A 14073-nucleotide genomic window follows, 5' to 3' on the forward strand; every position below is an offset into this window, starting at 1 on the left:
TGTGTTCCTTGGATTTTATTAAGCAATTTTTCAATTGTTTCATGTACCAAGGAGTGGGAAAGGTTCCGTTCAAGATCCCTGACCTGCAAATCAAGCCTGTAGAAGCAAATCAAGTTTGTAGAACTCAGATGCATGCTGATTACTTCACCCGTGAATGCCAAGAGGTAATGAACATGCAACTTCTTCTTGCCACATTATCTCCACTACTATCAGAAAACAGGTAGAGGGAATAACTTAACTAATGGATGAAAACACTTTACTGATTTACAAGAATATTTAAAGCAGCTGAAAAGGAGAAGTTAAATCATTCTCTGGAGTTTCAAAGTCAATATTACAAAGACATTGAAAGCGATTGAAAGCTATCTACAGCAACAAGTTACAAATCAGCAACTAAAGGATTTAGGGAGCAGGTTTTATTTGGAGCTGCAAACTGTTTAACATGCTTGGATGGCCTATGGTTCTTTTCTTGAATGTTACTGTTTCTATGTCATTAGCTGAAAAAACTTCCGTGGAAAGATCTCAGGAAGCAAACAGAGGAAAAACAGAAGCATATCCAGTTTTACTTTTAAGTTAGAAAGAACCAAATCAAGAGGATGGCATGATTTTCTTAGCAATAAGGCTTTTTACAAGTTCTTTCTTTCACATGTTTTATTTTTTTCTTAATGAGGTTGTCCACAGTTCATTTGAAGTTTTATCTGTTCTTCTGTAACCTCTCTATAATCCTTTCCATGACACGCCTGGCTTCCCACACGGTCATAGTGCTGGGGTGTAATCTTCACCAACCTGTACCAAAATCAAGCAGGAAGCTTTCTTAAAATGTCTTACAATAGTCATTCAAGGGGTTCATAGGTTCTCCTGAGGTTTCCAAAAGGTCTCTTATGCATTCCAGGCTTAATTGATTCTATCCACTGTTCTGATGCACTCCTGTGTCAAGTCTACTGCAATAATGCTACATCTTGTTGTTCATGTAGTAAGCTGAACTATGATTGGTCTATTGGAGGCCAGACACATTCACCACGGCATAATTGAAAGTTTTTTACTTCATTATTATACAAAACAGACAGAATTCATGTTGCAGTGTGACTTTTCAATCATAGATCACAGAAGATGTGAAATTGTGGTAAGAACATTCAGTTACACTCAGCAGTGCCAAGTGCTCCTCTCTTTGTTCCTACCACTATTTTGACTTCATCTGTCACCAAAAACAGAACAGATGCATGGCGACATGGAATCTAATTGTTAAACAGACTGACACCACAGCAGAAGGTCTTCTTCATGGTGCAATAAGTGAGCCACCATAAAAAAAAAGCTTGATGCATGATTAATAAAGTCATCTTGCTTGATACTGTTGTAACAGGTCTTGTACCTTATAGAAACATGACACCTGACCTAAAAAATGGGCAAAAAAGAAACTAGATCCTCCTAGTGGGTCTTGATGAAAACAAAGATAACATCATCAATTGCTGGAGATCACAGTTGACCAAGATTTAGTTGAATTTGTTTTTGTTGCACTCGTGACAACATTTCACAGATCAGTCACAAAGGGTTATTATGTAAACACCCCAAAACAATACACTCAAGAAACCCTTGAGTACCACTAACCTTACTGGTCAACATTTCTGTCTGTACAGGTCCGAACGTAGCTCTTGGTGGTCAAAACAAACTCATTGTACTACACTCACTCAAGCTTGTGATCCAAACAAGTTGATAGATGCAGTTGTACAACCTAATGGTTGATAAAATAATAATTATGGTGAAGTAAATTTCAATTGACCTGTGGATAAAAATCAAGCAAGGGTATAATCCTTGCAGTTGTATTGGAGTTTTAAGAATTGCTGAAAAGAAGCCTGGAAAAACCTCAGACTGATGGGATTTAATCCCATGGCTCCCAGGTACTATTTGGCCCTACTGACAACTGAGCTATGAAGCCACACATTTCGAGGTTTCGTTCCCATGGAGTTATCTGCTCTCAGTATGATGCTTCGGTGATCCTACACAATGAAAAGTTCTTTTTTTTGCTGTCAGTGATGTCAGTAGTTTAGCTTGTTACCAGTCCTCTAGTTGCTTAGCTTCAGTACCCCCTCATCACAAAGAAAAATGGTGTACCCAAGAATCTGGCAAAGACATCCGTCAATCTCCTAGTATGTTAGCAAAATCTGGGACAGTTGGGAAACAGTGAAATTGCTGATTGGCTTGGATTTTCCCAGCATGATTATGAAAACAGGGCTTAATCAATGTTGTGCTATTACTATATAACCTATAGATACAGAAATTTTGTGCTGTAAATAAAGGGAATAGGTAGGTAATGTCTCACCTGGTTGTCTTTGACAGTCAGGTAGTGTCCAGACCTCTCCAAATGAGCCACCCACTCATCAGAACAGTAACGTGGGAGGGATGGGTGGGTGGGTAGGTAGGATTTACAGATTTAATGGTCAGTGTCTGAAGTACTTCAAATTAGATCACTGCATTAGTTTGGGGAACAAATGCCATTTCTCACCACTCTTCATTTTGGTAGGACATTCTGTACTCAAAGTACTTGTACACGAGTTGGCAGCATCAAAAGAGAACCTGTTGTGGCCAAACATAATTTTACACTATCCAAATTGCTGATGTAATTTTCAAACACACATGAATCTGTTGAAGTCAGTGCTATGTCGTGCAAAGTTGAACCTTTCCATGATCCTGGTAAGTTGCTGTCTCACATTATCAGCCGATTTGAGAGAATGATGTCGGATAAAATTATCATAACACCACTGTGTATCTTCATGGTCTAAAAATAAGGATAAAAAAGTTTTGTTTGAAATAGCCTGGGACATCTTTGGGCTTTGACTGTGTCAAGCCAGCCTACAAATAGCAAAGTACCCTTTCCAAGGCTGGCAAATCTGACAACCAAAAATGAGCCCCCTTTCTTGGTCCTTGTAAACCCTGATTAGATCAGCAGAAGTATAAGAAGACATCATGGCTAAACTTGCCCAAAACTACCACAAAATCGCTGGAGACTGCAGAAAGAAAACTGCTTCAACTTCTGCACTAGAGCTCAAACAAAGAGTTACCGGTACATTATACTGGTAAAATTAATGCAATGTTACTCATGAACCTGAATTGTCAGATTATCTGCAAATAAGTTTAATCCTTTGACTCCCACGAGTGACCAAGACAGAATTTCTCGGCTTACAACTTCAATACAATAACAAGCAGACAAGTGATGAGAATAGAGAATCCAATGAGTTGATCCAATACCAAATTCTCCAAACTAACATTACAAGAATTGTGTGGCAGACAGTGAGAAGAATTATAAATGAGATCTTGGCAATGAAAGGTTTAAATTGAAATCTTCCCCAAGGAGAAAAAAACCAAGGTTCCATAATGTACAGAAAGGACTAAGAGGACAAGATTAGTAGGTGGTTGTTTTAGTTAACAATGTACAAACAACAACATCAGAAAGCTTGGCATACAATGTAAGTACAGGTTACAAGTCAAACTCACTTTGTTTGTATGGATGGTAAACATTGAGTAAGGTCAGGTGGTCTCCATCAATGTGAGCAAATTTCATCTTAGCTTCATCAGCTGCCTTCTTAGCTTCATCTGGTCTAATAAACACCTGAGGAACTAACAGACAGAGCCAGGATCATTGATAAGTTATAATGATAACAATTTATCAAAAAGTACTTTTAAATAAATTAACAGGTTGACTTGATATCTGTGTACCTGATAACATGGCAGTAATGGAGAGCATTTCATTAGAACAGTTACGGTCAAAACTGGCAATCACCATCTTGGCAAGTTGAGGGTCAAGTGGAAACTCTGCCATCATGGAGCCCAGTGATGTGAGTGTCTCCTGGCACTGGGATGGTTCAGCAGTTCAAGTGCTCTCATCAAAGTTTCTGGTGCTATCAAACTGACAAAAAAAGAATGAAATCTTAGCTTTCTTTGTTTGGTTTGTACACAACCTTTTACTTGCAAGACTTTGAGCTATTCCTTAGAAAATGACACTTCTGGGAATCACCACAAATCAAGGGCTAATACACATGTACCAGCTTGCTCACAAGCACTGAACCTACCAGGAGGATCCATGAAGTCAAAATGCACCAAGTCGTCAATGCCCGACTTCTTCAACTGTAGTACCACAGTACCAAGGTTGGACCTCAGGATTTCAGGGTAGGTATTGTCTTGCATTTCAGTTTGATAAGCTTTCTCTGTGTACAATCTGAAACACTTGCCAGGACGTGTACGACCAGCACGGCCAGCTCTTTGCTGTGAACTGACTTTTGATATAGCAGAAACTAACAGTGACTCTACACGGATACGGGGATTGTACACCTATTATAGACAAACCAAAAACAAAATGAGTTTATACTCAGTCAACCTTGATAAGGAACAATAAAATAATTATATGCAGAATTAGAAAGATGTACATTTTTGAGCTTTGTAAGAAAAAGCGATTGATATTTTTTGATCTTGTCACAAACATGGGACAGAGAAAAAGTTCCAAGACCCCTCGAGGAATTACATCTGCACACTGCATCCAATGGTGTTGGATTCCTTAAGGGAACTCAGAACGTTTTCTTTGTCCCATGCTTGTTCAGAGACAAGAAAAACGGTAAAATACTTTGCGAAAAGTAGACAGTGATCAAATACTGAAGTAAGACAGACCTTCTGCTTGGAAAATCCAGGATCTATAACAAACACCACATCATCAATGGTAAGAGATGTTTCAGCAATGTTGGTGGACACCACACACTTGCGCCTAATGGCACCATTAGGGCGTTTTGCTGGAGGAGCGTCAAAGATGTACTGCTGCTGTTGCGGAGGAAGAGTTGAATACAGAGGGATGCAGCGGAGCTCGCCTCCTTCAGGTCCCAGGTTATCAATTTCCTTCTTCAGTCTCTTACATGCCTCTTCAATTTCCTGAATGGAGAGAATAAAGTATAATGTTGAAAGGCTACTTTTAACTTAGTTTAACTTTGTTTAAAATATATACAAACTGCAAAAAATTAATACAATACTCGTACTTGTTGCAAAATGTTATTCAGGAATGAATGGTCCTTCAAAGCTAGGGTTAAATAGCACTTTAAGTTCTAGTTTAAAAAAGTGGCAACTAAAAGTCATCTACTTGCACCACTTTTGCCAATTACACACCAAAAGCTGATAAAGGATTTTTTTCTTAATTTCAGACCTACATGTAATGTTAATCAACTCTGCAGTCATTCTAATCAAAGAATTTTTGAAAGTAAATGCAATTTAGATGTTGAAATTTGAGCACCTTTAACCCACTACATCCTTACATCGGCATTGTTTTTCTCTTATACATTTCCTAAGGTGCTGACATGGAGAATTTTTTCTGAACAATCAAGAGCTTTCTTAGTTGTGGTCATTTTAAATATTCTCATGACCTTAATTGTTTGATTCAGGGGTGACGTTGTTGAGAGAATTAGATGTTTATCACTCTTAGGAGTTTAATTAACTCTTTAACTCCCACGAGTGACCAAGACAGAATTTCTCCTTACAATGACAATACAATATCAAGAAGACAAGCGATGAGAATAAAGAAAATATATCAATCAGGGGATTATTACCGTAATTTCCTGATCTTTACCCGTGGGTAATCTGTTGATTTTGCCTTTAACACACGCCACTGCGGGTAATAGGGAGGTGCGGGTTATGTGACAGTTTTGAAATCTACTTGTGGTTGAATTGAAAAAAATTCTCACCTACCTGCATTTCCACCTCTCAGGTGAATTTTATTGTATTAAAAGTGCCACAAAGCAGCATGGAAATATGATGCCCAATCAAGTTTATTTCACGCACAATTAGTTGCATGACGAAGAAGTTACTATCTGCATGCGTGTTAACAAAACCTTGATGGTGACAAAAATAAACCAAGGATAACTGGCGCATCAGTGACAAATTTCCAGTCAACACTAGCTTGAGCTGAAGAGAATTTTCCTGCTTTTGGGACTTGTTAAGCCCAGTAGAACCAGAGATATCGATTTTTTTGAGAAATCAACAAATCAACATGGCGCTGAGTGATCGTTCAAACAAAATGTGGCCATGAATTTGCATTCTGTCAAGTAGTTTTGTACAAATTTCCTTAGCTTTTAAGGTGTTGGTTATCCACCAGTGCGAGTAGTCTGTTGACTTTTTTTTTCATTGTATGCAATAATTGGCCATGCAGGTAAACGGCTGGAAATCACGGTAATTGATCAGATACCAAATTCTCCTAAATGACATCATAAGAATTGTACGACAGACAGTAGAGAGAGTTACCAATGATATCTTGGGAGTCAAAGGGTTTTTAAGGATTAAACAAAACATGCCTATTTAAACTCAACAGTGCATCAAGAACTTTGAACACACACCTCTTGCCCAGTAAGAAACAACAAAATGTCACCCTCCACTTCCTCACACATGTGAATCTGTACCACTGTTCTAATGGCTGCCTCCAAGTAGTCTCGTTCAGGTTCAGGAGTGTAAAAGATCTCTACAGGATGTGTTTGTCCAGGGATTGTCATGAGTGGACATTCATCAAAATATTCCTGAAATTTCCCAGCATCTAAGGTGGCACTCATGATTATGATCTTAAGGTCATGTCTCTGTCGCACAACCTGTGGAAAACCGACACATTTTATACAACTCCTGTAAGTTACAGGTGTAACAGCGGACCAATGCACTGTCACCTGCACGTGTACAATCAGCATCATTATTACAAGGCCCCACGGTCTGATTATTTAAACAAATTTTAGCCATTGTTGAACAAAACTGCATTCAACATTATCTTCAATTTAGCACCAAACCATTTGTGACCGGGCACAGGATTTCGTACACTAACGCTTTTCCGTTAAACGGGTAAAAATAAACGGTTTGTAAACGGATAGTAAACGGGTAGTAAGAGTGTTTAAACGGTTTGCATGTCCGTTTAAACGAATAGTCCAAAGCGTTAAACAGTAGAGCAAAGTCCGTAAACCGTTAAACAGCCCAGAAAAAAATTAAACGGATGGCTTAAAACGTTGAACGGTTGAACAGCATCTATAATTATTTTATGGATAGCTCAAAACGCTAAACGGATGGACAAAAACCTTGAACGAATGAGGAGGGCTAAAGAACGGCGGGTAGCCATGCACATATCGATCAGAAACTGTTGCGAACAATTATACGAATTGTTCATGCGGAACACTGATGTTTCATGCTAATAATATTCGACTGACAACGATAGAAAACTAAGTAAAATTAAATCACTAGCCTGCAATTAAGCTATCCACTGGCGAGTGAAGCGAGCCGTGAGCGAGTCTTGCCCTGGGGAGCTCGCAATGCGTTTGAAAATTTGTATAAGCAGAGGAAGCAATCTGTCAATCATACCATGTGGACTGAACATTCTCGATAGAAAGAAAATCGAGTTGAGAAGCAAAGTCGTTTTTTTTTTTTTTTCATGTTCCTACATTGTTTCTTCTATGTATTGACTGAAATGAAAACGCACTATCAAGTGAAAAACGTTAAGAAATGCCGCTTATTTTATAGATTTCACCGTCGGTTAATCGAAACAATTTTGCATACGCATGTAACAAAACTCAATTTTCTTTCGCTCATGTTTCATCTAGCATTCGATTTCGTAAAGTAATGTGTAATTACAGCTTTTTTAAAGCAATTTCCATTTCCTTCCAATTGATGGAAATAAAAGATAAGAAAAACGATAGCCACGGAGTTTGTAAATTTTGCCGTACACGTCAATCGAAATAAATTTGCATAATCCTGAAAACAGATCTCGCTCTCCTTGTTAAACGGATGCAAGTAATCGTTACATGGATGTATCTTATTTTAAACGGATAGGTTAACCGTTAAAACGTTTTGTCGAAAACATTAAACGGATGAGCAAAGCGTTTAAACGGATGAAGAAAGCGTTTAAACGCTTTAATGATCCGTTTTAAATGGACAGTAAACGGATTGATTCGTTAAACGGTAAAGCGTTAGTGTACGAAATCCTGTGCCTGGTCACATTTATCTGAACAAAGGGGGTAAGTTTCTAAAGAAACTGTGGTGCCGCATTGGTGGGGGTAATAAGGTAATTTGGTAATATCAACTAAGTTGAAATGTAAATTGGCCACCGCAAAGATTTAAAAAGCTGACATTTCAAGTGTTAGCCCTTTGTCAGAGTGAATGATGAAAGGCTAACCCTTGAAACATCAGTTTTCTAACTCTTTATGGTGGCCAATTTACATTTCAACTTAGTTCATATTACCAAAATTAATTACCTATTTGTCTGAACATGTATTTTTGTGAACAGTGTCAAGAGGGTCAAAAGCTGACAGTGGAAAGAACATTTACATGTATTTAGTTAACTTGATCCATTTGAAGGGAAACCTAAGGCCCACTTGATTGACTAAAACCATGTTTTTGGTAGGACCTTGTACAAATAACCGACCCCTTGTGTTTAAACAGTTCTCTTATGTGTAAAGTAACACCACTATCTAAACCACACTGCAAATCACTGAAAGCACCCCTTCCCTAATTCAAAGTTGCCTATTTGTAGCAAAAATATCACTGACAATAGCAAGATCAGGGCTTGACCCCAACTTTTCAACTAACTAGCCAAGTTGCTAGTGACATCTTTGATTTTGTGACAACTTCAGCTTGCTTACCAGTTAAACTGGCAGGTGGAAATCAAAAACCACTAGCCAAAACTGAATTTCTACCAGTCTGTAGCTAATGGGCTACCATTAGTGTTGAGCCCTGATGATGAAAAATTACTTGGGGGGAAGCGATTACCACGTAACTTACAGTTAGGGCAAAAGAGATTGACCATGAAGTAATGGGCGGGTTCAGTAGGTCAATGTGTCAACAGTTTTGTTGCCTATAGTTCTTGTAAGAAGAATATGAAATCTCCAGATGCATGCACACACTGTACCTCTTTCAGTAGACCCATGAGAATATCAGTAGCAAGAGTTCTCTCGTGAGCCTCATCAAGAAGAATGACTGCATAACGATCGAGTAGAGGATCAGTCATAGCCTCACGCAACAACATACCATCTGTCATGTACCTGGAAACAAATTAAAATGAGCTTTAAATTACAGTCAGGAATAATTATCTCATTTGTTCAGACATCTGAGACAGAGCTAAAGTCCAAACTTAAGCCTTAAATTGCATTTTCTCACACCCTCTTCCTTCCTTCCTGTTTTTTAACGCTCTATCCCCCACTACTGATTTTCCTTTTGACCTAACCAAATTCTCCTAAATACTTAATTGCTGTACTTAATCGGTTATAAGATGCACTTAGTTATAAGACGCACCCCAAACTTGGCAACTTAGTCCATCCAAGTTCCCAAATGGAAAGTTTTGTGAAAATACTTGGTTACAAGAGGCACCAAAAGGTTGAGAGTTAACAAAAGGTGTGATGGATCAGAAAAAGTTTCACGGTTGCTTTGGCAGTGAAAGCAAATGGCAAAAAATTCCCAGTTTGACAACTGAATATCAACACGCCACAGAGGATGCAAGTTTCAGTGCACAAAAAAGGCTGGATAGATGAAAAGGGTAAGTGTTATCGCTACATTGTTTATTCAGAGAAGGAACTTTTCGAGCGAGCGACACAAACACGATTTGAGGAATTTGAAACGTTGTTCAAACGATTGTTTTGTACTCATGGATATCATGTTACTGAGCCTGTGCTGTTAAGAACATATGCAAATTTCCATTTGTTTGCTTTTGCAGTAAAAGTTTGCTTTTGTTGTTAATCTTTTGAAGTTATTCTAAAAGAAGTATTCCTTTTTAATTCATAGGAATAAAGGATTGGATTACATGCAATCTTTGATACATATCAGAACAAAAAGCCCTGCTTGGGTGCGATTAGTTTCGTGGTCATCTGACGGAGGCTGTATAAGAAACAGTTCTTTCACAATCACCACAACAGCTCTTTTCAGGGCCACCCTAGTTCTTTTTATAACCACCAGATCTAAAATGTTTAATGACCAACAATTTGTGTTCTTCTCACATTTTTGTAACTATAAGTTCTGCTAAAAATTGTGATCTTAAGATTTTGTTGCGTGAAAAAAATTGGTTATAAGACACACCCCAAGTTTTGAGCAGATTTTGATCAAGCATATTTTCTTGTCAAATATGGTGTGCCTTATAAGTGAATAAATATGGTAACAAGGAAATATTACGCAGCTAGACGTAAGAATCAACAATCAGATCTTGGAAGTTACAGAGTTAAGGATGAAATTGACTTTGTCTTCCTTACTTCAATATAGTGCGAGGACTAGTGCAATCTTCAAATCGGATTGTGTACCCAACCTCCTGACCTATGGTGACATCCAGTTCGTCAGCTACACGCTGGGCAACACTCATGGCAGCAACCCTCCTGGGCTGCGTACAAGCCACACACTTGCGTTTGTCAATGCGAGTTTCAAGACACCACTGTGGAATCTACAAAAGTAAAAAAGTTTGTCAAAATTGTTTTTCTTTTTTCACTACAAACTACACTTACAGCAATGCAAAACAATGCAACATACAAGACAATACACAGACTAGGAATACTTAGTCTTAGGTGTATTATCTGCCTGTAATCGTGAGAAACAAGTTGATCCTAATGATTACTATTTCATAGTACTAAAATAAAGTGTCTGTTACACTGCCAAGGTAGGGCTGGACACTAATGGTAGCCCACTAGCCACAGACTAGTAGAAATTCAGTTTTGGGTGGTGGTTTTCGGTTTCCACTGGCCAGTTTGGCTAGTAAACGAACTGACATTGTCGTAACATCTAAGATGTCACCAGCCACTTGGCTAGTAAGTTGAAAAGTTAGTGCTGAGCCCTGCAAAGAGAGAGTGGAACTATATAGAATAAAAAAAAAAAAAATTGCCTGAGAGGAAATGGTGATCGAGTGCTCTTCAATCCAAAAACCTGAACAGACTTACTTTGTTTGCATGCATGGTAAACACTTAGTTTACAACAAACAACAGTTGAGACCCTACTATATTTACAAGGAACAAGGAAAAAATATCTGCTAAAATGTACCTCACTTCCCTTAACTAGCTTCACACAGCAGCTCAGCTGGAATTTGTACCAACAGTAACTAGTATCTACATGTAGTAGGCATCCGTTACGCCCAACTGAAGCCTGAATTCTTCCAAATATTTACAGTCTCTGATTCCTCAAATTTCCCCAACCACAGCTCATCTGATAAGGAGTACAATTTAACCCAACTTCTAATAAACTACTAAGATAATTTAGTGTTATTACATTGGTTGATAATGCAAAATGCTCACCGTAAAGGGTTTCAAGTGTTTGCCCTTTGTCAAAGCAAATAAATACCGGTACATGTAACTATTACCTGGGTTGTTTTACCAGATCCAGTCTCGCCAACAAGAACAAAAGCTTGTTTTTCCTTCATGGTTTCCATGAATTTTTCTCTGTATTCCCATACTGGTAGCTCGATTCTCTTCTTGAGAATGTCAAAATATTTGTCTGAGAATAGCTTCCCATTGAAAGGATTGATCTTTCCACGAAGATTGCTTGGATTACTACCAACAGAAAAGAGACCAAAATGCATCAGGAGGTATAGTGTATATAAATTATACTTCTGACAATAGGTCAGAGAGAATTTTCTATTGAATCATTCTAGATTTAAGGGGTGGGAAGGTTTATGGTATCCACCCATTTCTCCCTGGCAGGGCTTGCATTTTTGACACTAACTTTTCAACTTACTAGCCAAGTGACTAGTGACATCTTAGATGTTTTGATAATTTCAGTTTGTTTACTGCCAAACTGGCATGTGGAAATCAAAAACCACTTTTCAAAACTGAATTTCTACTGTAGTCTGTGGCTAGTGGGCTACCATTAGTATCAAGCCCTGTCCTGGTACCAACTCGCCTGCACCAACCTTTGCAATCATAAATTCACTTCAATAAGCTCATTTTTAAGTTTAGGTTTGATGTTTTATGGAATGACAATGACATTATTAAAGATTCTACAATTTTTTGTTTGCCTTACACCATTGCAGTACAATAACAAAATCACTAAGATGCTATGGACAGTTTACAACACTTCTTTGACACTTACATACGCGTATTATGAGTCAGCAATGTGGATTTCTTTAGTAAGAAACTTTTATTTTGTTTATATAATTTATTATAGTTTCTTGTGTATTTTATATATTAAGCCAGAGAATCAAAGCAATTGTTCAGGGATTTGGATCTCAGCGTCTAAGTGTTCCTATGTTTAAAGCAGTATGCTGGTTACCTAACACTTTGGTTTGTAAATGACTATGAATAAATGAAAATCATACATATGAACTAAGGAATAATTTAAGGATAAGAGAAGGAACTTCACAGTGATGAACACTACATATAAGGCAATGGAAAAGTAAATTTAAGGAAACGTAATGCCAGGCTACCAGATACAGCAAGTGACTGTGAAAACCAAATGAGTGACATCCACCTCTACAACATCCCACCAATAAAACAGCTGAAGACCAAGTAAATTGACACAAAACACTTGCCTCAGGAAGAAAGGGAAGGGTAGCAGCCACTCACAAGTAAGTGTTACACAAAGCCACAGAAACAATTATCCATCCAAGGCAAGTAAAAAGCTCCAACAGCACTTGCATAGGCATGTAATTTCTCCGTGTCTCACCTAACTATCGCCTGAATTACTGGAAGTTTCTTGTGACATTCTGACTGTAAAATAATTCCTTATCTACATGTATCGATTTTTTTTTTTCAAATTTTTGTTTTTGTCCTTTTCATTTTTTGTGTGTCTTAAAGCAAAGAATTTTATCCTGTTAATCCAGTGATAGCCTCGACGTATGAATTTAATCGACCTAACGTGAGTTTTCAGACTAGAGTTAATAAAACCACGAGAGGGGAATTCGATGTCTTACAGTGTAGGTGTTCTCTATCGCGCGAATAGTAATCAATTCGGAAACAAATTTAGACAGCAATTCAAGAAAATCGTTTCCAATATTTTCTAGCCTGAAGTATATATAACACAAGGGAACCTCCTGCGAAATCAATTATGATTTCGAGATTTGGAAAATACCGTCTTGCATAATAATTTCACAGCTGTGCAGATTCGAGATACGGCCACAATTAAACCAGATAAGCTGTGATTCAAATATTTCCAGAGCACTGCCTTCCTGAGGAAGACTCTAATCCAAGAGATAGATTTATTTAAGTCTCTGTACCAAAACCAGCTGCAGATTAATTTAAGCTCGGCGATATTCAAAACTGAAAAGCTGTCCTTTACATATGTATCACAGCCTACCTCAACTCCTCCTTAATCCTTTTCGCGGTAGTTAACGAGTTGGATGAGTTCCCATCGACATCTAACCTCCTTTTCGACACCTTGCAGGGACATCAAAGTCAAATATTCCTATAAACGTTCTCTAACTGTTATATTAACACAAGCGCCTCTAAGAGTTCCATCGAATTTTGCCGGCTATGGAAATGCAAAAGACACGCGTTTTGATCTCTTTATCCCACAAGTCTCCGCGATCATAAAAGAGACTAAATATGGTAAAATTTCCCATAACTTCTGGCGAGCGGTATACCGCGCGAAATATTGAAAAACATGGCAGACGAGAGGCAGACGACAATTCAAGTTTGGTTCGCGTTTTCGTGTGGTAGATTGATAGTTTTAGCATCTATGAGTAGAAACACGATCGTGATGGATACATACTTATAAGATGGCAGAAAGTACGGTCACAACGAGGGCATTTTATGGGGACAATTCAAAGAGGTACCTGCACGTCACTTCATCAGCTGTTGTGTTGATTTTCATTTACAACTACTACTAGTTTGTTTAATTTTCTGGCTGTAGAACGAATGAAGCTTGGCAACAAAAGATGAGTAAATTGGAGAGATGTGCCAGGGAATTCGGAGATCACCCGATTTTACTTAAACGTCGAAGGTACGCCCAACTTTTTAGTATATTTGACAGAAATCATTACCACGTTTGAAATTATGCAAATGTTATTCATCGGTAAGAATCAAACATCTTGGGGAATGAAGATTTTCAACCCCCCCTTCAAATTTTGCATGCGGTGAGGCACTCAGTGGGGATGCACAAAAATGCCCTTGTTAAAGG

At 38.1% G+C, this 14073-nt stretch overlaps 2 pseudogenes across 2 annotated transcripts in view; one reads left to right on the plus strand and one right to left on the minus strand.

Moving 5' to 3' along the window:
- Positions 1–13343, minus strand: LOC148742909 (putative pre-mRNA-splicing factor ATP-dependent RNA helicase PRP1; annotated as a pseudogene). Its single transcript, XR_015996740.1, has 13 exons — positions 13252–13343; positions 11321–11510; positions 10230–10414; positions 8900–9032; positions 6360–6605; positions 4654–4908; positions 4062–4320; positions 3709–3890; positions 3487–3609; positions 2625–2770; positions 2315–2368; positions 1608–1726; positions 1–783 (listed from the first exon to the last, which is right to left on the minus strand). The product of XR_015996740.1 is annotated as a putative pre-mRNA-splicing factor ATP-dependent RNA helicase PRP1 (transcript).
- The window catches only part of LOC148742910 (DNA-directed primase/polymerase protein-like), a 17345-nt pseudogene continuing 16599 nt past the window's right edge, over positions 13328–14073 (plus strand). The window contains exons 1-2 of the transcript XR_016001473.1: positions 13328–13725; positions 13807–13896. The product of XR_016001473.1 is annotated as a DNA-directed primase/polymerase protein-like (transcript). The remainder of the gene's footprint in view (positions 13726–13806; positions 13897–14073) is intronic.

This window comes from Stylophora pistillata, chromosome 1 (assembly GCF_964205215.1).
Source record: "Stylophora pistillata chromosome 1, jaStyPist1.2, whole genome shotgun sequence".
NCBI classification, from domain to species: domain Eukaryota; kingdom Metazoa; phylum Cnidaria; class Anthozoa; order Scleractinia; family Pocilloporidae; genus Stylophora; species Stylophora pistillata.